The sequence below is a fragment of the Schistocerca piceifrons genome, chromosome 8 (genome assembly GCF_021461385.2).
Source record: "Schistocerca piceifrons isolate TAMUIC-IGC-003096 chromosome 8, iqSchPice1.1, whole genome shotgun sequence".
Classification (NCBI taxonomy): Eukaryota; Metazoa; Arthropoda; class Insecta; order Orthoptera; family Acrididae; genus Schistocerca; species Schistocerca piceifrons.
The window spans coordinates 141179658-141205580 of record NC_060145.1 but is presented as its reverse complement, the minus strand read 5'-3'; the positions used below and the strand labels follow the sequence as shown (position 1 = coordinate 141205580).

The following is a 25923-nucleotide window of genomic DNA, read 5'->3' as shown; positions in this document are numbered from 1 at the left end:
ACACGCAGTCGTTGACTACAGTGCACGCACATTTATGGTCTCTCAGGTACGTGATGCATCTCAAATCTAGCGTCCCGAAGCTTCCATAGTCAGCTGCTACGAAATAAAAGTATGCCCCAGGTGATGCTCGAACTCACAACCCCGGCATTGCTCACGGCTACTGCCTTATAAGTACCGTGCGCTAACCAATTGCGCCACTGGGGCTACAGCAGAGTGCTTACAGTTAGCGGTATTCACTTTGATGCCAACCTGTTGTGGCTACAGACCCGTCATACGACCGTCACCTGCGGCCATACTGCGACGTTAGCACCTGTCTACGAATGCTTCATACGATTCTTGTTTTATATGCTACACTTACAAGCATGTCAACCGCTTGTCATCACCGAAAAAATGCAAAAAAACGGCCGCCTTGCATTCCGCTACCTGTCCATCAGCGACGGCAGATCTGTGGCAAGCTCTAAGCTGTGCAGGCGCTCCGTGGCCGAGCAGCAGGAGGAGAGATGCCTTCCTTGGTGGCAGCTCCCTGCAGAGTGCCGAAGACCAGAGTGGCCGCGCCGCCGTTGTCAGTGGATGACATGCAATTGCCGAGCCACGGAGAACACGTTGCTTTGCGATGTGCACCCGCCTCGTAGCAGAAAACGCGAACAGTGGCCCTGTGGCGCAACGGATAACGCGTCTGACTACGGATCAGAAGATTCCAGGTTCGAATCCTGGCAGGGTCGGCATTTTGTTAGTTGCGGGCGCGTAGCTAGGCAGTGCATTCGAATGTCTCCACCTTCGTGGAGTGCAATGTTAATCCTGAGCATCTCGCAGCTGCATCTCGAGACGATCGCGGTAAATATCGCTTCGTGCAAGCGTCAGCGTAGCGTCAGTCGAGCAAAGTCGAGACAAGTCAAGCTGGCAGATGCTACGCAGTTAATTAAACTGTAGGCGACGCAGACAACGCTTTTCCAAGTGTCCCATGTCACGCACCGAAGAGCGCGCATCTGTCCGCACAGCAGAGTGGCGCAGTGGAAGCGTGCTGGGCCCATAACCCAGAGGTCCGTGGATCGAAACCACGCTCTGCTAAAATTATTCTTTTTCTTGGGTGCTTCGAGCTCGATCATTAATCCTGGGGTGCGCTGATTCAGCGTCGACGGCAAACCCTGTGAGTTGTGAAACGACGACGTCGTGTGCAGAATACGAGAAACACTTCCTAAGACGCAGACTTTCTTACGATTTTTTAGCAATTACATTCCTTGATCACAACGGTAATGCTTTTTCGGGCCACACGCGCAACCTTCGCGATATAAAAATCGCATCTCCCCGGCGGGGAATCGAACCCCGGTCTCCCGCGTGACAGGCGGGGATACTAACCACTATACTACCGAGGAACACGCAGTCCTTGTCTACAGTGCACGCACATTTATGGTTCTCATGTACGCGATACATCTCAAACCTAGCGTCCCGATGCTTCCATAGTCAGCTGCTACGAAATAGAAGTATGCCCCAGGTGAGGCTCGAACTCACAACCCCGGCATTGCTCACGGCTACTGCCTTATAAGTACCGTGCGCTAACCAATTGCGCCACTGGGGCTACAGCACAGTGCTTACAGTTAGCGGTATTCACTTTGATGCCAACCTGTTGTGGCTACAGACCCGTCATACGACCGTCACCTGCGGCCATACTGCGACGTTAGCACCTGTCTACGAATGCTTCATACGATTCTTGTTTTATATGCTACACTTACAAGCATGTCAACCGCTTGTCATCACCGAAAAAATGCAAAAAAACGGCCGCCTTGCATTCCGCTACCTGTCCATCAGCGACGGCAGATCTGTGGCAAGCTCTAAGCTGTGCAGGCGCTCCGTGGCCGAGCAGCAGGAGGAGAGATGCCTTCCTTGGTGGCAGCTCCCTGCAGAGTGCCGAAGACCAGAGTGGCCGCGCCGCCGTTGTCAGTGGATGACATGCAATTGCCGAGCCACGGAGAACACGTTGCTTTGCGATGTGCACCCGCCTCGTAGCAGAAAACGCGAACAGTGGCCCTGTGGCGCAACGGATAACGCGTCTGACTACGGATCAGAAGATTCCAGGTTCGAATCCTGGCAGGGTCGGCGTTTTGTTAGTTGCGGGCGCGTAGCTAGGCAGTGCATTCGAATGTCTCCACCTTCGTGGAGTGCAATGTTAATCCTGAGCATCTCGCAGCTGCATCTCGAGACGATCGCGGTAAATATCGCTTCGTGCAAGCGTCAGCGTAGCGTCAGTCGAGCAAAGTCGAGACAAGTCAAGCTGGCAGATGCTACGCAGTTAATTAAACGGTAGGCGACGCAGACAACGCTTTTCCAAGTGTCCCATGTCACGCACCGAAGAGCGCGCATCTGTCCGCACAGCAGAGTGGCGCAGTGGAAGCGTGCTGGGCCCATAACCCAGAGGTCCGTGGATCGAAACCACGCTCTGCTAAAATTATTCTTTTTCTTGGGTGCTTCGAGCTCGATCATTAATCCTGGGGTGCGCTGATTCAGCGTCGACGGCAAACCCTGTGAGTTGTGAAACGACGACGTCGTGTGCAGAATACGAGAAACACTTCCTAAGACGCAGACTTTCTTACGATTTTTTAGCAATTACATTCCTTGATCACAACGGTAATGCTTTTTCGGGCCACATGTGCAACCTTCGCGATATAAAAATCGCACCTCCCCGGCGGGGAATCGAACCCCGCTCTCCCGCGTGACAGGCGGGGATACTAACCACTATACTACCGAGGAACACGCAGTCGTTGACTACAGTGCACGCACATTTATGGTCTCTCAGGTACGTGATGCATCTCAAATCTAGCGTCCCGAAGCTTCCATAGTCAGCTGCTACGAAATAAAAGTATGCCCCAGGTGATGCTCGAACTCACAACCCCGGCATTGCTCACGGCTACTGCCTTATAAGTACCGTGCGCTAACCAATTGCGCCACTGGGGCTACAGCAGAGTGCTTACAGTTAGCGGTATTCACTTTGATGCCAACCTGTTGTGGCTACAGACCCGTCATACGACCGTCACCTGCGGCCATACTGCGACGTTAGCACCTGTCTACGAATGCTTCATACGATTCTTGTTTTATATGCTACACTTACAAGCATGTCAACCGCTTGTCATCACCGAAAAAATGCAAAAAAACGGCCGCCTTGCATTCCGCTACCTGTCCATCAGCGACGGCAGATCTGTGGCAAGCTCTAAGCTGTGCAGGCGCTCCGTGGCCGAGCAGCAGGAGGAGAGATGCCTTCCTTGGTGGCAGCTCCCTGCAGAGTGCCGAAGACCAGAGTGGCCGCGCCGCCGTTGTCAGTGGATGACATGCAATTGCCGAGCCACGGAGAACACGTTGCTTTGCGATGTGCACCCGCCTCGTAGCAGAAAACGCGAACAGTGGCCCTGTGGCGCAACGGATAACGCGTCTGACTACGGATCAGAAGATTCCAGGTTCGAATCCTGGCAGGGTCGGCATTTTGTTAGTTGCGGGCGCGTAGCTAGGCAGTGCATTCGAATGTCTCCACCTTCGTGGAGTGCAATGTTAATCCTGAGCATCTCGCAGCTGCATCTCGAGACGATCGCGGTAAATATCGCTTCGTGCAAGCGTCAGCGTAGCGTCAGTCGAGCAAAGTCGAGACAAGTCAAGCTGGCAGATGCTACGCAGTTAATTAAACGGTAGGCGACGCAGACAACGCTTTTCCAAGTGTCCCATGTCACGCACCGAAGAGCGCGCATCTGTCCGCACAGCAGAGTGGCGCAGTGGAAGCGTGCTGGGCCCATAACCCAGAGGTCCGTGGATCGAAACCACGCTCTGCTAAAATTATTCTTTTTCTTGGGTGCTTCGAGCTCGATCATTAATCCTGGGGTGCGCTGATTCAGCGTCGACGGCAAACCCTGTGAGTTGTGAAACGACGACGTCGTGTGCAGAATACGAGAAACACTTCCTAAGACGCAGACTTTCTTACGATTTTTTAGCAATTACATTCCTTGATCACAACGGTAATGCTTTTTCGGGCCACATGTGCAACCTTCGCGATATAAAAATCGCACCTCCCCGGCGGGGAATCGAACCCCGGTCTCCCGCGTGACAGGCGGGGATACTAACCACTATACTACCGAGGAACACGCAGTCGTTGACTACAGTGCACGCACATTTATGGTCTCTCAGGTACGTGATGCATCTCAAATCTAGCGTCCCGAAGCTTCCATAGTCAGCTGCTACGAAATAAAAGTATGCCCCAGGTGATGCTCGAACTCACAACCCCGGCATTGCTCACGGCTACTGCCTTATAAGTACCGTGCGCTAACCAATTGCGCCACTGGGGCTACAGCAGAGTGCTTACAGTTAGCGGTATTCACTTTGATGCCAACCTGTTGTGGCTACAGACCCGTCATACGACCGTCACCTGCGGCCATACTGCGACGTTAGCACCTGTCTACGAATGCTTCATACGATTCTTGTTTTATATGCTACACTTACAAGCATGTCAACCGCTTGTCATCACCGAAAAAATGCAAAAAAACGGCCGCCTTGCATTCCGCTACCTGTCCATCAGCGACGGCAGATCTGTGGCAAGCTCTAAGCTGTGCAGGCGCTCCGTGGCCGAGCAGCAGGAGGAGAGATGCCTTCCTTGGTGGCAGCTCCCTGCAGAGTGCCGAAGACCAGAGTGGCCGCGCCGCCGTTGTCAGTGGATGACATGCAATTGCCGAGCCACGGAGAACACGTTGCTTTGCGATGTGCACCCGCCTCGTAGCAGAAAACGCGAACAGTGGCCCTGTGGCGCAACGGATAACGCGTCTGACTACGGATCAGAAGATTCCAGGTTCGAATCCTGGCAGGGTCGGCATTTTGTTAGTTGCGGGCGCGTAGCTAGGCAGTGCATTCGAATGTCTCCACCTTCGTGGAGTGCAATGTTAATCCTGAGCATCTCGCAGCTGCATCTCGAGACGATCGCGGTAAATATCGCTTCGTGCAAGCGTCAGCGTAGCGTCAGTCGAGCAAAGTCGAGACAAGTGAAGCTGGCAGATGCTACGCAGTTAATTAAACGGTAGGCGACGCAGACAACGCTTTTCCAAGTGTCCCATGTCACGCACCGAAGAGCGCGCATCTGTCCGCACAGCAGAGTGGCGCAGTGGAAGCGTGCTGGGCCCATAACCCAGAGGTCCGTGGATCGAAACCACGCTCTGCTAAAATTATTCTTTTTCTTGGGTGCTTCGAGCTCGATCATTAATCCTGGGGTGCGCTGATTCAGCGTCGACGGCAAACCCTGTGAGTTGTGAAACGACGACGTCGTGTGCAGAATACGAGAAACACTTCCTAAGACGCAGACTTTCTTACGATTTTTTAGCAATTACATTCCTTGATCACAACGGTAATGCTTTTTCGGGCCACACGCGCAACCTTCGCGATATAAAAATCGCATCTCCCCGGCGGGGAATCGAACCCCGGTCTCCCGCGTGACAGGCGGGGATACTAACCACTATACTACCGAGGAACACGCAGTCCTTGTCTACAGTGCACGCACATTTATGGTTCTCATGTACGCGATACATCTCAAACCTAGCGTCCCGATGCTTCCATAGTCAGCTGCTACGAAATAGAAGTATGCCCCAGGTGAGGCTCGAACTCACAACCCCGGCATTGCTCACGGCTACTGCCTTATAAGTACCGTGCGCTAACCAATTGCGCCACTGGGGCTACAGCACAGTGCTTACAGTTAGCGGTATTCACTTTGATGCCAACCTGTTGTGGCTACAGACCCGTCATACGACCGTCACCTGCGGCCATACTGCGACGTTAGCACCTGTCTACGAATGCTTCATACGATTCTTGTTTTATATGCTACACTTACAAGCATGTCAACCGCTTGTCATCACCGAAAAAATGCAAAAAAACGGCCGCCTTGCATTCCGCTACCTGTCCATCAGCGACGGCAGATCTGTGGCAAGCTCTAAGCTGTGCAGGCGCTCCGTGGCCGAGCAGCAGGAGGAGAGATGCCTTCCTTGGTGGCAGCTCCCTGCAGAGTGCCGAAGACCAGAGTGGCCGCGCCGCCGTTGTCAGTGGATGACATGCAATTGCCGAGCCACGGAGAACACGTTGCTTTGCGATGTGCACCCGCCTCGTAGCAGAAAACGCGAACAGTGGCCCTGTGGCGCAACGGATAACGCGTCTGACTACGGATCAGAAGATTCCAGGTTCGAATCCTGGCAGGGTCGGCGTTTTGTTAGTTGCGGGCGCGTAGCTAGGCAGTGCATTCGAATGTCTCCACCTTCGTGGAGTGCAATGTTAATCCTGAGCATCTCGCAGCTGCATCTCGAGACGATCGCGGTAAATATCGCTTCGTGCAAGCGTCAGCGTAGCGTCAGTCGAGCAAAGTCGAGACAAGTCAAGCTGGCAGATGCTACGCAGTTAATTAAACGGTAGGCGACGCAGACAACGCTTTTCCAAGTGTCCCATGTCACGCACCGAAGAGCGCGCATCTGTCCGCACAGCAGAGTGGCGCAGTGGAAGCGTGCTGGGCCCATAACCCAGAGGTCCGTGGATCGAAACCACGCTCTGCTAAAATTATTCTTTTTCTTGGGTGCTTCGAGCTCGATCATTAATCCTGGGGTGCGCTGATTCAGCGTCGACGGCAAACCCTGTGAGTTGTGAAACGACGACGTCGTGTGCAGAATACGAGAAACACTTCCTAAGACGCAGACTTTCTTACGATTTTTTAGCAATTACATTCCTTGATCACAACGGTAATGCTTTTTCGGGCCACAAGTGCAACCTTCGCGATATAAAAATCGCACCTCCCCGGCGGGGAATCGAACCCCGGTCTCCCGCGTGACAGGCGGGGATACTAACCACTATACTACCGAGGAACACGCAGTCGTTGACTACAGTGCACGCACATTTATGGTCTCTCAGGTACGTGATGCATCTCAAATCTAGCGTCCCGAAGCTTCCATAGTCAGCTGCTACGAAATAAAAGTATGCCCCAGGTGATGCTCGAACTCACAACCCCGGCATTGCTCACGGCTACTGCCTTATAAGTACCGTGCGCTAACCAATTGCGCCACTGGGGCTACAGCAGAGTGCTTACAGTTAGCGGTATTCACTTTGATGCCAACCTGTTGTGGCTACAGACCCGTCATACGACCGTCACCTGCGGCCATACTGCGACGTTAGCACCTGTCTACGAATGCTTCATACGATTCTTGTTTTATATGCTACACTTACAAGCATGTCAACCGCTTGTCATCACCGAAAAAATGCAAAAAAACGGCCGCCTTGCATTCCGCTACCTGTCCATCAGCGACGGCAGATCTGTGGCAAGCTCTAAGCTGTGCAGGCGCTCCGTGGCCGAGCAGCAGGAGGAGAGATGCCTTCCTTGGTGGCAGCTCCCTGCAGAGTGCCGAAGACCAGAGTGGCCGCGCCGCCGTTGTCAGTGGATGACATGCAATTGCCGAGCCACGGAGAACACGTTGCTTTGCGATGTGCACCCGCCTCGTAGCAGAAAACGCGAACAGTGGCCCTGTGGCGCAACGGATAACGCGTCTGACTACGGATCAGAAGATTCCAGGTTCGAATCCTGGCAGGGTCGGCATTTTGTTAGTTGCGGGCGCGTAGCTAGGCAGTGCATTCGAATGTCTCCACCTTCGTGGAGTGCAATGTTAATCCTGAGCATCTCGCAGCTGCATCTCGAGACGATCGCGGTAAATATCGCTTCGTGCAAGCGTCAGCGTAGCGTCAGTCGAGCAAAGTCGAGACAAGTGAAGCTGGCAGATGCTACGCAGTTAATTAAACGGTAGGCGACGCAGACAACGCTTTTCCAAGTGTCCCATGTCACGCACCGAAGAGCGCGCATCTGTCCGCACAGCAGAGTGGCGCAGTGGAAGCGTGCTGGGCCCATAACCCAGAGGTCCGTGGATCGAAACCACGCTCTGCTAAAATTATTCTTTTTCTTGGGTGCTTCGAGCTCGATCATTAATCCTGGGGTGCGCTGATTCAGCGTCGACGGCAAACCCTGTGAGTTGTGAAACGACGACGTCGTGTGCAGAATACGAGAAACACTTCCTAAGACGCAGACTTTCTTACGATTTTTTAGCAATTACATTCCTTGATCACAACGGTAATGCTTTTTCGGGCCACACGCGCAACCTTCGCGATATAAAAATCGCATCTCCCCGGCGGGGAATCGAACCCCGGTCTCCCGCGTGACAGGCGGGGATACTAACCACTATACTACCGAGGAACACGCAGTCCTTGTCTACAGTGCACGCACATTTATGGTTCTCATGTACGCGATACATCTCAAACCTAGCGTCCCGATGCTTCCATAGTCAGCTGCTACGAAATAGAAGTATGCCCCAGGTGAGGCTCGAACTCACAACCCCGGCATTGCTCACGGCTACTGCCTTATAAGTACCGTGCGCTAACCAATTGCGCCACTGGGGCTACAGCACAGTGCTTACAGTTAGCGGTATTCACTTTGATGCCAACCTGTTGTGGCTACAGACCCGTCATACGACCGTCACCTGCGGCCATACTGCGACGTTAGCACCTGTCTACGAATGCTTCATACGATTCTTGTTTTATATGCTACACTTACAAGCATGTCAACCGCTTGTCATCACCGAAAAAATGCAAAAAAACGGCCGCCTTGCATTCCGCTACCTGTCCATCAGCGACGGCAGATCTGTGGCAAGCTCTAAGCTGTGCAGGCGCTCCGTGGCCGAGCAGCAGGAGGAGAGATGCCTTCCTTGGTGGCAGCTCCCTGCAGAGTGCCGAAGACCAGAGTGGCCGCGCCGCCGTTGTCAGTGGATGACATGCAATTGCCGAGCCACGGAGAACACGTTGTTTTGCGATGTGCACCCGCCTCGTAGCAGAAAACGCGAACAGTGGCCCTGTGGCGCAACGGATAACGCGTCTGACTACGGATCAGAAGATTCCAGGTTCGAATCCTGGCAGGGTCGGCATTTTGTTAGTTGCGGGCGCGTAGCTAGGCAGTGCATTCGAATGTCTCCACCTTCGTGGAGTGCAATGTTAATCCTGAGCATCTCGCAGCTGCATCTCGAGACGATCGCGGTAAATATCGCTTCGTGCAAGCGTCAGCGTAGCGTCAGTCGAGCAAAGTCGAGACAAGTCAAGCTGGCAGATGCTACGCAGTTAATTAAACGGTAGGCGACGCAGACAACGCTTTTCCAAGTGTCCCATGTCACGCACCGAAGAGCGCGCATCTGTCCGCACAGCAGAGTGGCGCAGTGGAAGCGTGCTGGGCCCATAACCCAGAGGTCCGTGGATCGAAACCACGCTCTGCTGAAATTATTCTTTTTTTTGGGTGCTTCGAGCTCGATCATTAATCCTGGGGTGCGCTGATTCAGCGTCGACGGCAAACCCTGTGAGTTGTGAAACGACGACGTCGTGTGCAGAATACGAGAAACACTTCCTAAGACGCAGACTTTCTTACGATTTTTTAGCAATTACATTCCTTGATCACAACGGTAATGCTTTTTCGGGCCACATGTGCAACCTTCGCGATATAAAAATCGCACCTCCCCGGCGGGGAATCGAACCCCGGTCTCCCGCGTGACAGGCGGGGATACTAACCACTATACTACCGAGGAACACGCAGTCGTTGACTACAGTGCTCGCACATTTATGGTCTCTCAGGTACGTGATGCATCTCAAATCTAGCGTCCCGAAGCTTCCATAGTCAGCTGCTACGAAATAAAAGTATGCCCCAGGTGAGGCTCGAACTCACAACCCCGGCATTGCTCACGGCTACTGCCTTATAAGTACCGTGCGCTAACCAATTGCGCCACTGGGGCTACAGCACAGTGCTTACAGTTAGCGGTATTCACTTTGATGCCAACCTGTTGTGGCTACAGACCCGTCATACGACCGTCACCTGCGGCCATACTGCGACGTTAGCACCTGTCTACGAATGCTTCATACGATTCTTGTTTTATATGCTACACTTACAAGCATGTCAACCGCTTGTCATCACCGAAAAAATGCAAAAAAACGGCCGCCTTGCATTCCGCTACCTGTCCATCAGCGACGGCAGATCTGTGGCAAGCTCTAAGCTGTGCAGGCGCTCCGTGGCCGAGCAGCAGGAGGAGAGATGCCTTCCTTGGTGGCAGCTCCCTGCAGAGTGCCGAAGACCAGAGTGGCCGCGCCGCCGTTGTCAGTGGATGACATGCAATTGCCGAGCCACGGAGAACACGTTGCTTTGCGATGTGCACCCGCCTCGTAGCAGAAAACGCGAACAGTGGCCCTGTGGCGCAACGGATAACGCGTCTGACTACGGATCAGAAGATTCCAGGTTCGAATCCTGGCAGGGTCGGCATTTTGTTAGTTGCGGGCGCGTAGCTAGGCAGTGCATTCGAATGTCTCCACCTTCGTGGAGTGCAATGTTAATCCTGAGCATCTCGCAGCTGCATCTCGAGACGATCGCGGTAAATATCGCTTCGTGCAAGCGTCAGCGTAGCGTCAGTCGAGCAAAGTCGAGACAAGTGAAGCTGGCAGATGCTACGCAGTTAATTAAACGGTAGGCGACGCAGACAACGCTTTTCCAAGTGTCCCATGTCACGCACCGAAGAGCGCGCATCTGTCCGCACAGCAGAGTGGCGCAGTGGAAGCGTGCTGGGCCCATAACCCAGAGGTCCGTGGATCGAAACCACGCTCTGCTAAAATTATTCTTTTTCTTGGGTGCTTCGAGCTCGATCATTAATCCTGGGGTGCGCTGATTCAGCGTCGACGGCAAACCCTGTGAGTTGTGAAACGACGACGTCGTGTGCAGAATACGAGAAACACTTCCTAAGACGCAGACTTTCTTACGATTTTTTAGCAATTACATTCCTTGATCACAACGGTAATGCTTTTTCGGGCCACACGCGCAACCTTCGCGATATAAAAATCGCATCTCCCCGGCGGGGAATCGAACCCCGGTCTCCCGCGTGACAGGCGGGGATACTAACCACTATACTACCGAGGAACACGCAGTCCTTGTCTACAGTGCACGCACATTTATGGTTCTCATGTACGCGATACATCTCAAACCTAGCGTCCCGATGCTTCCATAGTCAGCTGCTACGAAATAGAAGTATGCCCCAGGTGAGGCTCGAACTCACAACCCCGGCATTGCTCACGGCTACTGCCTTATAAGTACCGTGCGCTAACCAATTGCGCCACTGGGGCTACAGCACAGTGCTTACAGTTAGCGGTATTCACTTTGATGCCAACCTGTTGTGGCTACAGACCCGTCATACGACCGTCACCTGCGGCCATACTGCGACGTTAGCACCTGTCTACGAATGCTTCATACGATTCTTGTTTTATATGCTACACTTACAAGCATGTCAACCGCTTGTCATCACCGAAAAAATGCAAAAAAACGGCCGCCTTGCATTCCGCTACCTGTCCATCAGCGACGGCAGATCTGTGGCAAGCTCTAAGCTGTGCAGGCGCTCCGTGGCCGAGCAGCAGGAGGAGAGATGCCTTCCTTGGTGGCAGCTCCCTGCAGAGTGCCGAAGACCAGAGTGGCCGCGCCGCCGTTGTCAGTGGATGACATGCAATTGCCGAGCCACGGAGAACACGTTGCTTTGCGATGTGCACCCGCCTCGTAGCAGAAAACGCGAACAGTGGCCCTGTGGCGCAACGGATAACGCGTCTGACTACGGATCAGAAGATTCCAGGTTCGAATCCTGGCAGGGTCGGCGTTTTGTTAGTTGCGGGCGCGTAGCTAGGCAGTGCATTCGAATGTCTCCACCTTCGTGGAGTGCAATGTTAATCCTGAGCATCTCGCAGCTGCATCTCGAGACGATCGCGGTAAATATCGCTTCGTGCAAGCGTCAGCGTAGCGTCAGTCGAGCAAAGTCGAGACAAGTCAAGCTGGCAGATGCTACGCAGTTAATTAAACGGTAGGCGACGCAGACAACGCTTTTCCAAGTGTCCCATGTCACGCACCGAAGAGCGCGCATCTGTCCGCACAGCAGAGTGGCGCAGTGGAAGCGTGCTGGGCCCATAACCCAGAGGTCCGTGGATCGAAACCACGCTCTGCTAAAATTATTCTTTTTCTTGGGTGCTTCGAGCTCGATCATTAATCCTGGGGTGCGCTGATTCAGCGTCGACGGCAAACCCTGTGAGTTGTGAAACGACGACGTCGTGTGCAGAATACGAGAAACACTTCCTAAGACGCAGACTTTCTTACGATTTTTTAGCAATTACATTCCTTGATCACAACGGTAATGCTTTTTCGGGCCACATGTGCAACCTTCGCGATATAAAAATCGCACCTCCCCGGCGGGGAATCGAACCCCGGTCTCCCGCGTGACAGGCGGGGATACTAACCACTATACTACCGAGGAACACGCAGTCGTTGACTACAGTGCACGCACATTTATGGTCTCTCAGGTACGTGATGCATCTCAAATCTAGCGTCCCGAAGCTTCCATAGTCAGCTGCTACGAAATAAAAGTATGCCCCAGGTGATGCTCGAACTCACAACCCCGGCATTGCTCACGGCTACTGCCTTATAAGTACCGTGCGCTAACCAATTGCGCCACTGGGGCTACAGCAGAGTGCTTACAGTTAGCGGTATTCACTTTGATGCCAACCTGTTGTGGCTACAGACCCGTCATACGACCGTCACCTGCGGCCATACTGCGACGTTAGCACCTGTCTACGAATGCTTCATACGATTCTTGTTTTATATGCTACACTTACAAGCATGTCAACCGCTTGTCATCACCGAAAAAATGCAAAAAAACGGCCGCCTTGCATTCCGCTACCTGTCCATCAGCGACGGCAGATCTGTGGCAAGCTCTAAGCTGTGCAGGCGCTCCGTGGCCGAGCAGCAGGAGGAGAGATGCCTTCCTTGGTGGCAGCTCCCTGCAGAGTGCCGAAGACCAGAGTGGCCGCGCCGCCGTTGTCAGTGGATGACATGCAATTGCCGAGCCACGGAGAACACGTTGCTTTGCGATGTGCACCCGCCTCGTAGCAGAAAACGCGAACAGTGGCCCTGTGGCGCAACGGATAACGCGTCTGACTACGGATCAGAAGATTCCAGGTTCGAATCCTGGCAGGGTCGGCATTTTGTTAGTTGCGGGCGCGTAGCTAGGCAGTGCATTCGAATGTCTCCACCTTCGTGGAGTGCAATGTTAATCCTGAGCATCTCGCAGCTGCATCTCGAGACGATCGCGGTAAATATCGCTTCGTGCAAGCGTCAGCGTAGCGTCAGTCGAGCAAAGTCGAGACAAGTCAAGCTGGCAGATGCTACGCAGTTAATTAAACGGTAGGCGACGCAGACAACGCTTTTCCAAGTGTCCCATGTCACGCACCGAAGAGCGCGCATCTGTCCGCACAGCAGAGTGGCGCAGTGGAAGCGTGCTGGGCCCATAACCCAGAGGTCCGTGGATCGAAACCACGCTCTGCTGAAATTATTCTTTTTTTTGGGTGCTTCGAGCTCGATCATTAATCCTGGGGTGCGCTGATTCAGCGTCGACGGCAAACCCTGTGAGTTGTGAAACGACGACGTCGTGTGCAGAATACGAGAAACACTTCCTAAGACGCAGACTTTCTTACGATTTTTTAGCAATTACATTCCTTGATCACAACGGTAATGCTTTTTCGGGCCACATGTGCAACCTTCGCGATATAAAAATCGCACCTCCCCGGCGGGGAATCGAACCCCGGTCTCCCGCGTGACAGGCGGGGATACTAACCACTATACTACCGAGGAACACGCAGTCGTTGACTACAGTGCTCGCACATTTATGGTCTCTCAGGTACGTGATGCATCTCAAATCTAGCGTCCCGAAGCTTCCATAGTCAGCTGCTACGAAATAAAAGTATGCCCCAGGTGAGGCTCGAACTCACAACCCCGGCATTGCTCACGGCTACTGCCTTATAAGTACCGTGCGCTAACCAATTGCGCCACTGGGGCTACAGCACAGTGCTTACAGTTAGCGGTATTCACTTTGATGCCAACCTGTTGTGGCTACAGACCCGTCATACGACCGTCACCTGCGGCCATACTGCGACGTTAGCACCTGTCTACGAATGCTTCATACGATTCTTGTTTTATATGCTACACTTACAAGCATGTCAACCGCTTGTCATCACCGAAAAAATGCAAAAAAACGGCCGCCTTGCATTCCGCTACCTGTCCATCAGCGACGGCAGATCTGTGGCAAGCTCTAAGCTGTGCAGGCGCTCCGTGGCCGAGCAGCAGGAGGAGAGATGCCTTCCTTGGTGGCAGCTCCCTGCAGAGTGCCGAAGACCAGAGTGGCCGCGCCGCCGTTGTCAGTGGATGACATGCAATTGCCGAGCCACGGAGAACACGTTGCTTTGCGATGTGCACCCGCCTCGTAGCAGAAAACGCGAACAGTGGCCCTGTGGCGCAACGGATAACGCGTCTGACTACGGATCAGAAGATTCCAGGTTCGAATCCTGGCAGGGTCGGCATTTTGTTAGTTGCGGGCGCGTAGCTAGGCAGTGCATTCGAATGTCTCCACCTTCGTGGAGTGCAATGTTAATCCTGAGCATCTCGCAGCTGCATCTCGAGACGATCGCGGTAAATATCGCTTCGTGCAAGCGTCAGCGTAGCGTCAGTCGAGCAAAGTCGAGACAAGTGAAGCTGGCAGATGCTACGCAGTTAATTAAACGGTAGGCGACGCAGACAACGCTTTTCCAAGTGTCCCATGTCACGCACCGAAGAGCGCGCATCTGTCCGCACAGCAGAGTGGCGCAGTGGAAGCGTGCTGGGCCCATAACCCAGAGGTCCGTGGATCGAAACCACGCTCTGCTAAAATTATTCTTTTTCTTGGGTGCTTCGAGCTCGATCATTAATCCTGGGGTGCGCTGATTCAGCGTCGACGGCAAACCCTGTGAGTTGTGAAACGACGACGTCGTGTGCAGAATACGAGAAACACTTCCTAAGACGCAGACTTTCTTACGATTTTTTAGCAATTACATTCCTTGATCACAACGGTAATGCTTTTTCGGGCCACACGCGCAACCTTCGCGATATAAAAATCGCATCTCCCCGGCGGGGAATCGAACCCCGGTATCCCGCGTGACAGGCGGGGATACTAACCACTATACTACCGAGGAACACGCAGTCCTTGTCTACAGTGCACGCACATTTATGGTTCTCATGTACGCGATACATCTCAAACCTAGCGTCCCGATGCTTCCATAGTCAGCTGCTACGAAATAGAAGTATGCCCCAGGTGAGGCTCGAACTCACAACCCCGGCATTGCTCACGGCTACTGCCTTATAAGTACCGTGCGCTAACCAATTGCGCCACTGGGGCTACAGCACAGTGCTTACAGTTAGCGGTATTCACTTTGATGCCAACCTGTTGTGGCTACAGACCCGTCATACGACCGTCACCTGCGGCCATACTGCGACGTTAGCACCTGTCTACGAATGCTTCATACGATTCTTGTTTTATATGCTACACTTACAAGCATGTCAACCGCTTGTCATCACCGAAAAAATGCAAAAAAACGGCCGCCTTGCATTCCGCTACCTGTCCATCAGCGACGGCAGATCTGTGGCAAGCTCTAAGCTGTGCAGGCGCTCCGTGGCCGAGCAGCAGGAGGAGAGATGCCTTCCTTGGTGGCAGCTCCCTGCAGAGTGCCGAAGACCAGAGTGGCCGCGCCGCCGTTGTCAGTGGATGACATGCAATTGCCGAGCCACGGAGAACACGTTGCTTTGCGATGTGCACCCGCCTCGTAGCAGAAAACGCGAACAGTGGCCCTGTGGCGCAACGGATAACGCGTCTGACTACGGATCAGAAGATTCCAGGTTCGAATCCTGGCAGGGTCGGCGTTTTGTTAGTTGCGGGCGCGTAGCTAGGCAGTGCATTCGAATGTCTCCACCTTCGTGGAGTGCAATGTTAATCCTGAGCATCTCGCAGCTGCATCTCGAGACGATCGCGGTAAATATCGCTTCGTGCAAGCGTCAGCGTAGCGTCAGTCGAGCAAAGTCGAGACAAGTCAAGCTGGCAGATGCTACGCAGTTAATTAAACGGTAGGCGACGCAGACAACGCTTTTCCAAGTGTCCCATGTCACGCACCGAAGAGCGCGCATCTGTCCGCACAGCAGAGTGGCGCAGTGGAAGCGTGCTGGGCCCATAACCCAGAGGTCCGTGGATCGAAACCACGCTCTGCTAAAATTATTCTTTTTCTTGGGTGCTTCGAGCTCGATCATTAATCCTGGGGTGCGCTGATTCAGCGTCGACGGCAAACCCTGTGAGTTGTGAAACGACGACGTCGTGTGCAGAATACGAGAAACACTTCCTAAGACGCAGACTTTCTTACGATTTTTTAGCAATTACATTCCTTGATCACAACGGTAATGCTTTTTCGGGCCACACGCGCAACCTTCGCGATATAAAAATCGCATCTCCCCGGCGGGGAATCGAACCCCGGTCTCCCGCGTGACAGGCGGGGATACTAACCACTATACTACCGAGGAACACGCAGTCCTTGTCTACAGTGCACGCACATTTATGGTTCTCATGTACGCGATACATCTCAAACCTAGCGTCCCGATGCTTCCATAGTCAGCTGCTACGAAATAGAAGTATGCCCCAGGTGAGGCTCGAACTCACAACCCCGGCATTGCTCACGGCTACTGCCTTATAAGTACCGTGCGCTAACCAATTGCGCCACTGGGGCTACAGCACAGTGCTTACAGTTAGCGGTATTCACTTTGATGCCAACCTGTTGTGGCTACAGACCCGTCATACGACCGTCACCTGCGGCCATACTGCGACGTTAGCACCTGTCTACGAATGCTTCATACGATTCTTGTTTTATATGCTACACTTACAAGCATGTCAACCGCTTGTCATCACCGAAAAAATGCAAAAAAACGGCCGCCTTGCATTCCGCTACCTGTCCATCAGCGACGGCAGATCTGTGGCAAGCTCTAAGCTGTGCAGGCGCTCCGTGGCCGAGCAGCAGGAGGAGAGATGCCTTCCTTGGTGGCAGCTCCCTGCAGAGTGCCGAAGACCAGAGTGGCCGCGCCGCCGTTGTCAGTGGATGACATGCAATTGCCGAGCCACGGAGAACACGTTGCTTTGCGATGTGCACCCGCCTCGTAGCAGAAAACGCGAACAGTGGCCCTGTGGCGCAACGGATAACGCGTCTGACTACGGATCAGAAGATTCCAGGTTCGAATCCTGGCAGGGTCGGCGTTTTGTTAGTTGCGGGCGCGTAGCTAGGCAGTGCATTCGAATGTCTCCACCTTCGTGGAGTGCAATGTTAATCCTGAGCATCTCGCAGCTGCATCTCGAGACGATCGCGGTAAATATCGCTTCGTGCAAGCGTCAGCGTAGCGTCAGTCGAGCAAAGTCGAGACAAGTCAAGCTGGCAGATGCTACGCAGTTAATTAAACGGTAGGCGACGCAGACAACGCTTTTCCAAGTGTCCCATGTCACGCACCGAAGAGCGCGCATCTGTCCGCACAGCAGAGTGGCGCAGTGGAAGCGTGCTGGGCCCATAACCCAGAGGTCCGTGGATCGAAACCACGCTCTGCTAAAATTATTCTTTTTCTTGGGTGCTTCGAGCTCGATCATTAATCCTGGGGTGCGCTGATTCAGCGTCGACGGCAAACCCTGTGAGTTGTGAAACGACGACGTCGTGTGCAGAATACGAGAAACACTTCCTAAGACGCAGACTTTCTTACGATTTTTTAGCAATTACATTCCTTGATCACAACGGTAATGCTTTTTCGGGCCACATGTGCAACCTTCGCGATATAAAAATCGCACCTCCCCGGCGGGGAATCGAACCCCGGTCTCCCGCGTGACAGGCGGGGATACTAACCACTATACTACCGAGGAACACGCAGTCGTTGACTACAGTGCACGCACATTTATGGTCTCTCAGGTACGTGATGCATCTCAAATCTAGCGTCCCGAAGCTTCCATAGTCAGCTGCTACGAAATAAAAGTATGCCCCAGGTGATGCTCGAACTCACAACCCCGGCATTGCTCACGGCTACTGCCTTATAAGTACCGTGCGCTAACCAATTGCGCCACTGGGGCTACAGCAGAGTGCTTACAGTTAGCGGTATTCACTTTGATGCCAACCTGTTGTGGCTACAGACCCGTCATACGACCGTCACCTGCGGCCATACTGCGACGTTAGCACCTGTCTACGAATGCTTCATACGATTCTTGTTTTATATGCTACACTTACAAGCATGTCAACCGCTTGTCATCACCGAAAAAATGCAAAAAAACGGCCGCCTTGCATTCCGCTACCTGTCCATCAGCGACGGCAGATCTGTGGCAAGCTCTAAGCTGTGCAGGCGCTCCGTGGCCGAGCAGCAGGAGGAGAGATGCCTTCCTTGGTGGCAGCTCCCTGCAGAGTGCCGAAGACCAGAGTGGCCGCGCCGCCGTTGTCAGTGGATGACATGCAATTGCCGAGCCACGGAGAACACGTTGCTTTGCGATGTGCACCCGCCTCGTAGCAGAAAACGCGAACAGTGGCCCTGTGGCGCAACGGATAACGCGTCTGACTACGGATCAGAAGATTCCAGGTTCGAATCCTGGCAGGGTCGGCATTTTGTTAGTTGCGGGCGCGTAGCTAGGCAGTGCATTCGAATGTCTCCACCTTCGTGGAGTGCAATGTTAATCCTGAGCATCTCGCAGCTGCATCTCGAGACGATCGCGGTAAATATCGCTTCGTGCAAGCGTCAGCGTAGCGTCAGTCGAGCAAAGTCGAGACAAGTGAAGCTGGCAGATGCTACGCAGTTAATTAAACGGTAGGCGACGCAGACAACGCTTTTCCAAGTGTCCCATGTCACGCACCGAAGAGCGCGCATCTGTCCGCACAGCAGAGTGGCGCAGTGGAAGCGTGCTGGGCCCATAACCCAGAGGTCCGTGGATCGAAACCACGCTCTGCTAAAATTATTCTTTTTCTTGGGTGCTTCGAGCTCGATCATTAATCCTGGGGTGCGCTGATTCAGCGTCGACGGCAAACCCTGTGAGTTGTGAAACGACGACGTCGTGTGCAGAATACGAGAAACACTTCCTAAGACGCAGACTTTCTTACGATTTTTTAGCAATTACATTCCTTGATCACAACGGTAATGCTTTTTCGGGCCACACGCGCAACCTTCGCGATATAAAAATCGCACCTCCCCGGCGGGGAATCGAACCCCGGTCTCCCGCGTGACAGGCGGGGATACTAACCACTATACTACCGAGGAACACGCAGTCCTTGTCTACAGTGCACGCACATTTATGGTTCTCATGTACGCGATACATCTCAAACCTAGCGTCCCGATGCTTCCATAGTCAGCTGCTACGAAATAGAAGTATGCCCCAGGTGAGGCTCGAACTCACAACCCCGGCATTGCTCACGGCTACTGCCTTATAAGTACCGTGCGCTAACCAATTGCGCCACTGGGGCTACAGCACAGTGCTTACAGTTAGCGGTATTCACTTTGATGCCAACCTGTTGTGGCTACAGACCCGTCATACGACCGTCACCTGCGGCCATACTGCGACGTTAGCACCTGTCTACGAATGCTTCATACGATTCTTGTTTTATATGCTACACTTACAAGCATGTCAACCGCTTGTCATCACCGAAAAAATGCAAAAAAACGGCCGCCTTGCATTCCGCTACCTGTCCATCAGCGACGGCAGATCTGTGGCAAGCTCTAAGCTGTGCAGGCGCTCCGTGGCCGAGCAGCAGGAGGAGAGATGCCTTCCTTGGTGGCAGCTCCCTGCAGAGTGCCGAAGACCAGAGTGGCCGCGCCGCCGTTGTCAGTGGATGACATGCAATTGCCGAGCCACGGAGAACACGTTGCTTTGCGTTGTGCACCCGCCTCGTAGCAGAAAACGCGAACAGTGGCCCTGTGGCGCAACGGATAACGCGTCTGACTACGGATCAGAAGATTCCAGGTTCGAATCCTGGCAGGGTCGGCATTTTGTTAGTTGCGGGCGCGTAGCTAGGCAGTGCATTCGAATGTCTCCACCTTCGTGGAGTGCAATGTTAATCCTGAGCATCTCGCAGCTGCATCTCGAGACGATCGCGGTAAATATCGCTTCGTGCAAGCGTCAGCGTAGCGTCAGTCGAGCAAAGTCGAGACAAGTGAAGCTGGCAGATGCTACGCAGTTAATTAAACGGTAGGCGACGCAGACAACGCTTTTCCAAGTGTCCCATGTCACGCACCGAAGAGCGCGCATCTGTCCGCACAGCAGAGTGGCGCAGTGGAAGCGTGCTGGGCCCATAACCCAGAGGTCCGTGGATCGAAACCACGCTCTGCTAAAATTATTCTTTTTTTTGGGTGCTTCGAGCTCGATCATTAATCCTGGGGTGCGCTGATTCAGCGTCGACGGCAAACCCTGTGAGTTGTGAAACGACGACGTCGTGTGCAGAATACGAGAAACACTTCCTAAGACGCAGACTTTCTTACGATTTTTTAGCAATTACATTCCTTGATCACAACGGTAATGCTTTTTCGGGCCACATGTGCAACCTTCGCGATATAAAAATCGCACCTCCCCGGCGGGGAATCGAACCCCGGTCTCCCGCGTGACAGGCGGGGATACTAACCACTATACTACCGAGGAACACGCAGTCGTTGACTACAGTGCACGCACATTTATGGTCTCTCAGGTACGTGATGCATCTCAAATCTAGCGTCCCGAAGCTTCCATAGTCAGCTGCTACGAAATAAAAGTATGCCCCAGGTGATGCTCGAACTCACAACCCCGGCATTGCTCACGGCTACTGCCTTATAAGTACCGTGCGCTAACCAATTGCGCCACTGGGGCTACAGCAGAGTGCTTACAGTTAGCGGTATTCACTTTGATGCCAACCTGTTGTGGCTACAGACCCGTCATACGACCGTCACCTGCGGCCATACTGCGACGTTAGCACCTGTCTACGAATGCTTCATACGATTCTTGTTTTATATGCTACACTTACAAGCATGTCAACCGCTTGTCATCACCGAAAAAATGCAAAAAAACGGCCGCCTTGCATTCCGCTACCTGTCCATCAGCGACGGCAGATCTGTGGCAAGCTCTAAGCTGTGCAGGCGCTCCGTGGCCGAGCAGCAGGAGGAGAGATGCCTTCCTTGGTGGCAGCTCCCTGCAGAGTGCCGAAGACCAGAGTGGCCGCGCCGCCGTTGTCAGTGGATGACATGCAATTGTCGAGCCACGGAGAACACGTTGCTTTGCGATGTGCACCCGCCTCGTAGCAGAAAACGCGAACAGTGGCCCTGTGGCGCAACGGATAACGCGTCTGACTACGGATCAGAAGATTCCAGGTTCGAATCCTGGCAGGGTCGGCATTTTGTTAGTTGCGGGCGCGTAGCTAGGCAGTGCATTCGAATGTCTCCACCTTCGTGGAGTGCAATGTTAATCCTGAGCATCTCGCAGCTGCATCTCGAGACGATCGCGGTAAATATCGCTTCGTGCAAGCGTCAGCGTAGCGTCAGTCGAGCAAAGTCGAGACAAGTCAAGCTGGCAGATGCTACGCAGTTAATTAAACGGTAGGCGACGCAGACAACGCTTTTCCAAGTGTCCCATGTCACGCACCGAAGAGCGCGCATCTGTCCGCACAGCAGAGTGGCGCAGTGGAAGCGTGCTGGGCCCATAACCCAGAGGTCCGTGGATCGAAACCACGCTCTGCTAAAATTATTCTTTTTCTTGGGTGCTTCGAGCTCGATCATTAATCCTGGGGTGCGCTGATTCAGCGTCGACGGCAAACCCTGTGAGTTGTGAAACGACGACGTCGTGTGCAGAATACGAGAAACACTTCCTAAGACGCAGACTTTCTTACGATTTTTTAGCAATTACATTCCTTGATCACAACGGTAATGCTTTTTCGGGCCACACGCGCAACCTTCGCGATATAAAAATCGCATCTCCCCGGCGGGGAATCGAACCCCGGTCTCCCGCGTGACAGGCGGGGATACTAACCACTATACTACCGAGGAACACGCAGTCCTTGTCTACAGTGCACGCACATTTATGGTTCTCATGTACGCGATACATCTCAAACCTAGCGTCCCGATGCTTCCATAGTCAGCTGCTACGAAATAGAAGTATGCCCCAGGTGAGGCTCGAACTCACAACCCCGGCATTGCTCACGGCTACTGCCTTATAAGTACCGTGCGCTAACCAATTGCGCCACTGGGGCTACAGCAGAGTGCTTACAGTTAGCGGTATTCACTTTGATGCCAACCTGTTGTGGCTACAGACCCGTCATACGACCGTCACCTGCGGCCATACTGCGACGTTAGCACCTGTCTACGAATGCTTCATACGATTCTTGTTTTATATGCTACACTTACAAGCATGTCAACCGCTTGTCATCACCGAAAAAATGCAAAAAAACGGCCGCCTTGCATTCCGCTACCTGTCCATCAGCGACGGCAGATCTGTGGCAAGCTCTAAGCTGTGCAGGCGCTCCGTGGCCGAGCAGCAGGAGGAGAGATGCCTTCCTTGGTGGCAGCTCCCTGCAGAGTGCCGAAGACCAGAGTGGCCGCGCCGCCGTTGTCAGTGGATGACATGCAATTGTCGAGCCACGGAGAACACGTTGTTTTGCGATGTGCACCCGCCTCGTAGCACAAAACGCGAACAGTGGCCCTGTGGCGCAACGGATAACGCGTCTGACTACGGATCAGAAGATTCCAGGTTCGAATCCTGGCAGGGTCGGCATTTTGTTAGTTGCGGGCGCGTAGCTAGGCAGTGCATTCGAATGTCTCCACCTTCGTGGAGTGCAATGTTAATCCTGAGCATCTCGCAGCTGCATCTCGAGACGATCGCGGTAAATATCGCTTCGTGCAAGCGTCAGCGTAGCGTCAGTCGAGCAAAGTCGAGACAAGTCAAGCTGGCAGATGCTACGCAGTTAATTAAACGGTAGGCGACGCAGACAACGCTTTTCCAAGTGTCCCATGTCACGCACCGAAGAGCGCGCATCTGTCCGCACAGCAGAGTGGCGCAGTGGAAGCGTGCTGGGCCCATAACCCAGAGGTCCGTGGATCGAAACCACGCTCTGCTAAAATTATTCTTTTTCTTGGGTGCTTCGAGCTCGATCATTAATCCTGGGGTGCGCTGATTCAGCGTCGACGGCAAACCCTGTGAGTTGTGAAACGACGACGTCGTGTGCAGAATACGAGAAACACTTCCTAAGACGCAGACTTTCTTACGATTTTTTAGCAATTACATTCCTTGATCACAACGGCAATGCTTTTTCGGGCCACACGCGCAACCTTCGCGATATAAAAATCGCATCTCCCCGGCGGGGAATCGAACCCCGCTCTCCCGCGTGACAGGCGGGGATACTAACCACTATACTACCGAGGAACACGCAGTCCTTGTCTACAGTGCACGCACATTTATGGTTCTCATGTACGCGATACATCTCAAACCTAGCGTCCCGATGCTTCCATAGTCAGCTGCTACGAAATAAAAGTATGCCCCAGGTGAGGCTCGAACTCACAACCCCGGCATTGCTCACGGCTACTGCCTTATAAGTACCGTGCGCTAACCAATTGCGCCACTGGGGCTACAGCACAGTGCTTACAGTTAGCGGTATTCACTTTGATGCCAACCTGTTGTGGCTACAGACCCGTCATACGACCGTCACCTGCGGCCATACTGCGACGTTAGCACCTGTCTACGAATGCTTCATACGATTCTTGTTTTATATGCTACACTTACAAGCATGTCAACCGCTTGTCATCACCGAAAAAATGCAAAAAAACGGCCGCCTTGCATTCCGCTACCTGTCCATCAGCGACGGCAGATCTGTGGCAAGCTCTAAGCTGTGCAGGCGCTCCGTGGCCGAGCAGCAGGAGGAGAGATGCCTTCCTTGGTGGCAGCTCCCTGCAGAGTGCCGAAGACCAGAGTGGCCGCGCCGCCGTTGTCAGTGGATGACATGCAATTGTCGAGCCACGGAGAACACGTTGCTTTGCGATGTGCACCCGCCTCGTAGCAGAAAACGCGAACAGTGGCCCTGTGGCGCAACGGATAACGCGTCTGACTACGGATCAGAAGATTCCAGGTTCGAATCCTGGCAGGGTCGGCATTTTGTTAGTTGCGGGCGCGTAGCTAGGCAGTGCATTCGAATGTCTCCACCTTCGTGGAGTGCAATGTTAATCCTGAGCATCTCGCAGCTGCATCTCGAGACGATTGCGGTAAATATCGCTTCGTGCAAGCGTCAGCGTAGCGTCAGTCGAGCAAAGTCGAGACAAGTCAAGCTGGCAGATGCTACGCAGTTAATTAAACGGTAGGCGACGCAGACAACGCTTTTCCAAGTGTCCCATGTCACGCACCGAAGAGCGCGCATCTGTCCGCACAGCAGAGTGGCGCAGTGGAAGCGTGCTGGGCCCATAACCCAGAGGTCCGTGGATCGAAACCACGCTCTGCTAAAATTATTCTTTTTCTTGGGTGCTTCGAGCTCGATCATTAATCCTGGGGTGCGCTGATTCAGCGTCGACGGCAAACCCTGTGAGTTGTGAAACGACGACGTCGTGTGCAGAATACGAGAAACACTTCCTAAGACGCAGACTTTCTTACGATTTTTTAGCAATTACATTCCTTGATCACAACGGCAATGCTTTTTCGGGCCACACGCGCAACCTTCGCGATATAAAAATCGCATCTCCCCGGCGGGGAATCGAACCCCGGTCTCCCGCGTGACAGGCGGGGATACTAACCACTATACTACCGAGGAACACGCAGTCCTTGTCTACAGTGCACGCACATTTATGGTTCTCATGTACGCGATACATCTCAAACCTAGCGTCCCGATGCTTTAATAGTCAGCTGCTACGAAATAAAAGTATGCCCCAGGTGAGGCTCGAACTCACAACCCCGGCATTGCTCACGGCTACTGCCTTATAAGTACCGTGCGCTAACCAATTGCGCCACTGGGGCTACAGCACAGTGCTTACAGTTAGCGGTATTCACTTTGATGCCAACCTGTTGTGGCTACAGACCCGTCATACGACCGTCACCTGCGGCCATACTGCGACGTTAGCACCTGTCTACGAATGCTTCATACGATTCTTGTTTTATATGCTACACTTACAAGCATGTCAACCGCTTGTCATCACCGAAAAAATGCAAAAAAACGGCCGCCTTGCATTCCGCTACCTGTCCATCAGCGACGGCAGATCTGTGGCAAGCTCTAAGCTGTGCAGGCGCTCCGTGGCCGAGCAGCAGGAGGAGAGATGCCTTCCTTGGTGGCAGCTCCCTGCAGAGTGCCGAAGACCAGAGTGGCCGCGCCGCCGTTGTCAGTGGATGACATGCAATTGTCGAGCCACGGAGAACACGTTGCTTTGCGATGTGCACCCGCCTCGTAGCACAAAACGCGAACAGTGGCCCTGTGGCGCAACGGATAACGCGTCTGACTACGGATCAGAAGATTCCAGGTTCGAATCCTGGCAGGGTCGGCATTTTGTTAGTTGCGGGCGCGTAGCTAGGCAGTGCATTCGAATGTCTCCACCTTCGTGGAGTGCAATGTTAATCCTGAGCATCTCGCAGCTGCATCTCGAGACGATCGCGGTAAATATCGCTTCGTGCAAGCGTCAGCGTAGCGTCAGTCGAGCAAAGTCGAGACAAGTCAAGCTGGCAGATGCTACGCAGTTAATTAAACGGTAGGCGACGCAGACAACGCTTTTCCAAGTGTCCCATGTCACGCACCGAAGAGCGCGCATCTGTCCGCACAGCAGAGTGGCGCAGTGGAAGCGTGCTGGGCCCATAACCCAGAGGTCCGTGGATCGAAACCACGCTCTGCTAAAATTATTCTTTTTCTTGGGTGCTTCGAGCTCGATCATTAATCCTGGGGTGCGCTGATTCAGCGTCGACGGCAAACCCTGTGAGTTGTGAAACGACGACGTCGTGTGCAGAATACGAGAAACACTTCCTAAGACGCAGACTTTCTTACGAT

The 25923-nt window shown here is 53.4% G+C and overlaps 56 non-coding genes across 56 annotated transcripts; 19 read left to right on the top strand and 37 right to left on the bottom strand.

Moving 5' to 3' along the window:
* Positions 1 to 112: 112 nt before the first annotated feature.
* Trnai-uau lies at positions 113 to 204 on the bottom strand. Its single transcript is given in 2 exon segments — positions 113 to 148; positions 167 to 204. It is a non-coding gene; the product is annotated as a tRNA-Ile (tRNA).
* Positions 205 to 649: 445 nt separating this feature from the next.
* Trnar-acg lies at positions 650 to 722 on the top strand. Its single transcript has one exon. It is a non-coding gene; the product is annotated as a tRNA-Arg (tRNA).
* A 579-nt stretch (positions 723 to 1301) lies between these two features.
* Positions 1302 to 1373, bottom strand: Trnad-guc. Its single transcript has one exon. It is a non-coding gene; the product is annotated as a tRNA-Asp (tRNA).
* Positions 1374 to 1484: 111 nt separating this feature from the next.
* Trnai-uau lies at positions 1485 to 1576 on the bottom strand. Its single transcript is given in 2 exon segments — positions 1485 to 1520; positions 1539 to 1576. It is a non-coding gene; the product is annotated as a tRNA-Ile (tRNA).
* Positions 1577 to 2021: 445 nt separating this feature from the next.
* Positions 2022 to 2094, top strand: Trnar-acg. The gene has a single exon. It is a non-coding gene; the product is annotated as a tRNA-Arg (tRNA).
* Positions 2095 to 2673: 579 nt separating this feature from the next.
* Positions 2674 to 2745, bottom strand: Trnad-guc. Its single transcript has one exon. It is a non-coding gene; the product is annotated as a tRNA-Asp (tRNA).
* Positions 2746 to 2857: 112 nt separating this feature from the next.
* Trnai-uau lies at positions 2858 to 2949 on the bottom strand. The gene is given in 2 exon segments: positions 2858 to 2893; positions 2912 to 2949. It is a non-coding gene; the product is annotated as a tRNA-Ile (tRNA).
* Positions 2950 to 3394: 445 nt separating this feature from the next.
* On the top strand, positions 3395 to 3467 carry Trnar-acg. Its single transcript has one exon. It is a non-coding gene; the product is annotated as a tRNA-Arg (tRNA).
* Positions 3468 to 4046: 579 nt separating this feature from the next.
* Trnad-guc lies at positions 4047 to 4118 on the bottom strand. The gene has a single exon. It is a non-coding gene; the product is annotated as a tRNA-Asp (tRNA).
* Positions 4119 to 4230: 112 nt separating this feature from the next.
* Positions 4231 to 4322, bottom strand: Trnai-uau. Its single transcript is given in 2 exon segments — positions 4231 to 4266; positions 4285 to 4322. It is a non-coding gene; the product is annotated as a tRNA-Ile (tRNA).
* Positions 4323 to 4767: 445 nt separating this feature from the next.
* Trnar-acg lies at positions 4768 to 4840 on the top strand. Its single transcript has one exon. It is a non-coding gene; the product is annotated as a tRNA-Arg (tRNA).
* Positions 4841 to 5419: 579 nt separating this feature from the next.
* Trnad-guc lies at positions 5420 to 5491 on the bottom strand. Its single transcript has one exon. It is a non-coding gene; the product is annotated as a tRNA-Asp (tRNA).
* A 111-nt stretch (positions 5492 to 5602) lies between these two features.
* Trnai-uau lies at positions 5603 to 5694 on the bottom strand. The gene is given in 2 exon segments: positions 5603 to 5638; positions 5657 to 5694. It is a non-coding gene; the product is annotated as a tRNA-Ile (tRNA).
* A 445-nt stretch (positions 5695 to 6139) lies between these two features.
* Trnar-acg lies at positions 6140 to 6212 on the top strand. Its single transcript has one exon. It is a non-coding gene; the product is annotated as a tRNA-Arg (tRNA).
* A 579-nt stretch (positions 6213 to 6791) lies between these two features.
* Trnad-guc lies at positions 6792 to 6863 on the bottom strand. The gene has a single exon. It is a non-coding gene; the product is annotated as a tRNA-Asp (tRNA).
* Positions 6864 to 6975: 112 nt separating this feature from the next.
* Trnai-uau lies at positions 6976 to 7067 on the bottom strand. Its single transcript is given in 2 exon segments — positions 6976 to 7011; positions 7030 to 7067. It is a non-coding gene; the product is annotated as a tRNA-Ile (tRNA).
* Positions 7068 to 7512: 445 nt separating this feature from the next.
* On the top strand, positions 7513 to 7585 carry Trnar-acg. The gene has a single exon. It is a non-coding gene; the product is annotated as a tRNA-Arg (tRNA).
* A 579-nt stretch (positions 7586 to 8164) lies between these two features.
* Trnad-guc lies at positions 8165 to 8236 on the bottom strand. Its single transcript has one exon. It is a non-coding gene; the product is annotated as a tRNA-Asp (tRNA).
* Positions 8237 to 8347: 111 nt separating this feature from the next.
* Trnai-uau lies at positions 8348 to 8439 on the bottom strand. Its single transcript is given in 2 exon segments — positions 8348 to 8383; positions 8402 to 8439. It is a non-coding gene; the product is annotated as a tRNA-Ile (tRNA).
* Positions 8440 to 8884: 445 nt separating this feature from the next.
* Positions 8885 to 8957, top strand: Trnar-acg. The gene has a single exon. It is a non-coding gene; the product is annotated as a tRNA-Arg (tRNA).
* Positions 8958 to 9536: 579 nt separating this feature from the next.
* Trnad-guc lies at positions 9537 to 9608 on the bottom strand. The gene has a single exon. It is a non-coding gene; the product is annotated as a tRNA-Asp (tRNA).
* A 112-nt stretch (positions 9609 to 9720) lies between these two features.
* Positions 9721 to 9812, bottom strand: Trnai-uau. The gene is given in 2 exon segments: positions 9721 to 9756; positions 9775 to 9812. It is a non-coding gene; the product is annotated as a tRNA-Ile (tRNA).
* A 445-nt stretch (positions 9813 to 10257) lies between these two features.
* On the top strand, positions 10258 to 10330 carry Trnar-acg. Its single transcript has one exon. It is a non-coding gene; the product is annotated as a tRNA-Arg (tRNA).
* A 579-nt stretch (positions 10331 to 10909) lies between these two features.
* Positions 10910 to 10981, bottom strand: Trnad-guc. The gene has a single exon. It is a non-coding gene; the product is annotated as a tRNA-Asp (tRNA).
* A 111-nt stretch (positions 10982 to 11092) lies between these two features.
* Positions 11093 to 11184, bottom strand: Trnai-uau. The gene is given in 2 exon segments: positions 11093 to 11128; positions 11147 to 11184. It is a non-coding gene; the product is annotated as a tRNA-Ile (tRNA).
* Positions 11185 to 11629: 445 nt separating this feature from the next.
* Positions 11630 to 11702, top strand: Trnar-acg. The gene has a single exon. It is a non-coding gene; the product is annotated as a tRNA-Arg (tRNA).
* A 579-nt stretch (positions 11703 to 12281) lies between these two features.
* On the bottom strand, positions 12282 to 12353 carry Trnad-guc. The gene has a single exon. It is a non-coding gene; the product is annotated as a tRNA-Asp (tRNA).
* A 112-nt stretch (positions 12354 to 12465) lies between these two features.
* On the bottom strand, positions 12466 to 12557 carry Trnai-uau. Its single transcript is given in 2 exon segments — positions 12466 to 12501; positions 12520 to 12557. It is a non-coding gene; the product is annotated as a tRNA-Ile (tRNA).
* Positions 12558 to 13002: 445 nt separating this feature from the next.
* Trnar-acg lies at positions 13003 to 13075 on the top strand. The gene has a single exon. It is a non-coding gene; the product is annotated as a tRNA-Arg (tRNA).
* Positions 13076 to 13654: 579 nt separating this feature from the next.
* On the bottom strand, positions 13655 to 13726 carry Trnad-guc. The gene has a single exon. It is a non-coding gene; the product is annotated as a tRNA-Asp (tRNA).
* Positions 13727 to 13838: 112 nt separating this feature from the next.
* Trnai-uau lies at positions 13839 to 13930 on the bottom strand. Its single transcript is given in 2 exon segments — positions 13839 to 13874; positions 13893 to 13930. It is a non-coding gene; the product is annotated as a tRNA-Ile (tRNA).
* A 445-nt stretch (positions 13931 to 14375) lies between these two features.
* Positions 14376 to 14448, top strand: Trnar-acg. Its single transcript has one exon. It is a non-coding gene; the product is annotated as a tRNA-Arg (tRNA).
* A 579-nt stretch (positions 14449 to 15027) lies between these two features.
* Trnad-guc lies at positions 15028 to 15099 on the bottom strand. Its single transcript has one exon. It is a non-coding gene; the product is annotated as a tRNA-Asp (tRNA).
* A 111-nt stretch (positions 15100 to 15210) lies between these two features.
* On the bottom strand, positions 15211 to 15302 carry Trnai-uau. Its single transcript is given in 2 exon segments — positions 15211 to 15246; positions 15265 to 15302. It is a non-coding gene; the product is annotated as a tRNA-Ile (tRNA).
* A 445-nt stretch (positions 15303 to 15747) lies between these two features.
* Trnar-acg lies at positions 15748 to 15820 on the top strand. Its single transcript has one exon. It is a non-coding gene; the product is annotated as a tRNA-Arg (tRNA).
* A 579-nt stretch (positions 15821 to 16399) lies between these two features.
* Positions 16400 to 16471, bottom strand: Trnad-guc. The gene has a single exon. It is a non-coding gene; the product is annotated as a tRNA-Asp (tRNA).
* A 111-nt stretch (positions 16472 to 16582) lies between these two features.
* Positions 16583 to 16674, bottom strand: Trnai-uau. The gene is given in 2 exon segments: positions 16583 to 16618; positions 16637 to 16674. It is a non-coding gene; the product is annotated as a tRNA-Ile (tRNA).
* Positions 16675 to 17119: 445 nt separating this feature from the next.
* Positions 17120 to 17192, top strand: Trnar-acg. Its single transcript has one exon. It is a non-coding gene; the product is annotated as a tRNA-Arg (tRNA).
* Positions 17193 to 17771: 579 nt separating this feature from the next.
* Positions 17772 to 17843, bottom strand: Trnad-guc. The gene has a single exon. It is a non-coding gene; the product is annotated as a tRNA-Asp (tRNA).
* Positions 17844 to 17955: 112 nt separating this feature from the next.
* Positions 17956 to 18047, bottom strand: Trnai-uau. Its single transcript is given in 2 exon segments — positions 17956 to 17991; positions 18010 to 18047. It is a non-coding gene; the product is annotated as a tRNA-Ile (tRNA).
* Positions 18048 to 18492: 445 nt separating this feature from the next.
* On the top strand, positions 18493 to 18565 carry Trnar-acg. Its single transcript has one exon. It is a non-coding gene; the product is annotated as a tRNA-Arg (tRNA).
* Positions 18566 to 19144: 579 nt separating this feature from the next.
* Positions 19145 to 19216, bottom strand: Trnad-guc. Its single transcript has one exon. It is a non-coding gene; the product is annotated as a tRNA-Asp (tRNA).
* A 111-nt stretch (positions 19217 to 19327) lies between these two features.
* Positions 19328 to 19419, bottom strand: Trnai-uau. The gene is given in 2 exon segments: positions 19328 to 19363; positions 19382 to 19419. It is a non-coding gene; the product is annotated as a tRNA-Ile (tRNA).
* Positions 19420 to 19864: 445 nt separating this feature from the next.
* Trnar-acg lies at positions 19865 to 19937 on the top strand. Its single transcript has one exon. It is a non-coding gene; the product is annotated as a tRNA-Arg (tRNA).
* A 579-nt stretch (positions 19938 to 20516) lies between these two features.
* Trnad-guc lies at positions 20517 to 20588 on the bottom strand. Its single transcript has one exon. It is a non-coding gene; the product is annotated as a tRNA-Asp (tRNA).
* Positions 20589 to 20700: 112 nt separating this feature from the next.
* On the bottom strand, positions 20701 to 20792 carry Trnai-uau. The gene is given in 2 exon segments: positions 20701 to 20736; positions 20755 to 20792. It is a non-coding gene; the product is annotated as a tRNA-Ile (tRNA).
* A 445-nt stretch (positions 20793 to 21237) lies between these two features.
* Trnar-acg lies at positions 21238 to 21310 on the top strand. Its single transcript has one exon. It is a non-coding gene; the product is annotated as a tRNA-Arg (tRNA).
* Positions 21311 to 21889: 579 nt separating this feature from the next.
* Positions 21890 to 21961, bottom strand: Trnad-guc. Its single transcript has one exon. It is a non-coding gene; the product is annotated as a tRNA-Asp (tRNA).
* Positions 21962 to 22072: 111 nt separating this feature from the next.
* Trnai-uau lies at positions 22073 to 22164 on the bottom strand. Its single transcript is given in 2 exon segments — positions 22073 to 22108; positions 22127 to 22164. It is a non-coding gene; the product is annotated as a tRNA-Ile (tRNA).
* Positions 22165 to 22609: 445 nt separating this feature from the next.
* Positions 22610 to 22682, top strand: Trnar-acg. Its single transcript has one exon. It is a non-coding gene; the product is annotated as a tRNA-Arg (tRNA).
* Positions 22683 to 23261: 579 nt separating this feature from the next.
* On the bottom strand, positions 23262 to 23333 carry Trnad-guc. Its single transcript has one exon. It is a non-coding gene; the product is annotated as a tRNA-Asp (tRNA).
* A 111-nt stretch (positions 23334 to 23444) lies between these two features.
* On the bottom strand, positions 23445 to 23536 carry Trnai-uau. The gene is given in 2 exon segments: positions 23445 to 23480; positions 23499 to 23536. It is a non-coding gene; the product is annotated as a tRNA-Ile (tRNA).
* Positions 23537 to 23981: 445 nt separating this feature from the next.
* On the top strand, positions 23982 to 24054 carry Trnar-acg. The gene has a single exon. It is a non-coding gene; the product is annotated as a tRNA-Arg (tRNA).
* A 579-nt stretch (positions 24055 to 24633) lies between these two features.
* Trnad-guc lies at positions 24634 to 24705 on the bottom strand. The gene has a single exon. It is a non-coding gene; the product is annotated as a tRNA-Asp (tRNA).
* Positions 24706 to 24816: 111 nt separating this feature from the next.
* Positions 24817 to 24908, bottom strand: Trnai-uau. The gene is given in 2 exon segments: positions 24817 to 24852; positions 24871 to 24908. It is a non-coding gene; the product is annotated as a tRNA-Ile (tRNA).
* Positions 24909 to 25353: 445 nt separating this feature from the next.
* On the top strand, positions 25354 to 25426 carry Trnar-acg. Its single transcript has one exon. It is a non-coding gene; the product is annotated as a tRNA-Arg (tRNA).
* The last annotated feature ends 497 nt before the right edge of the window (positions 25427 to 25923 follow it).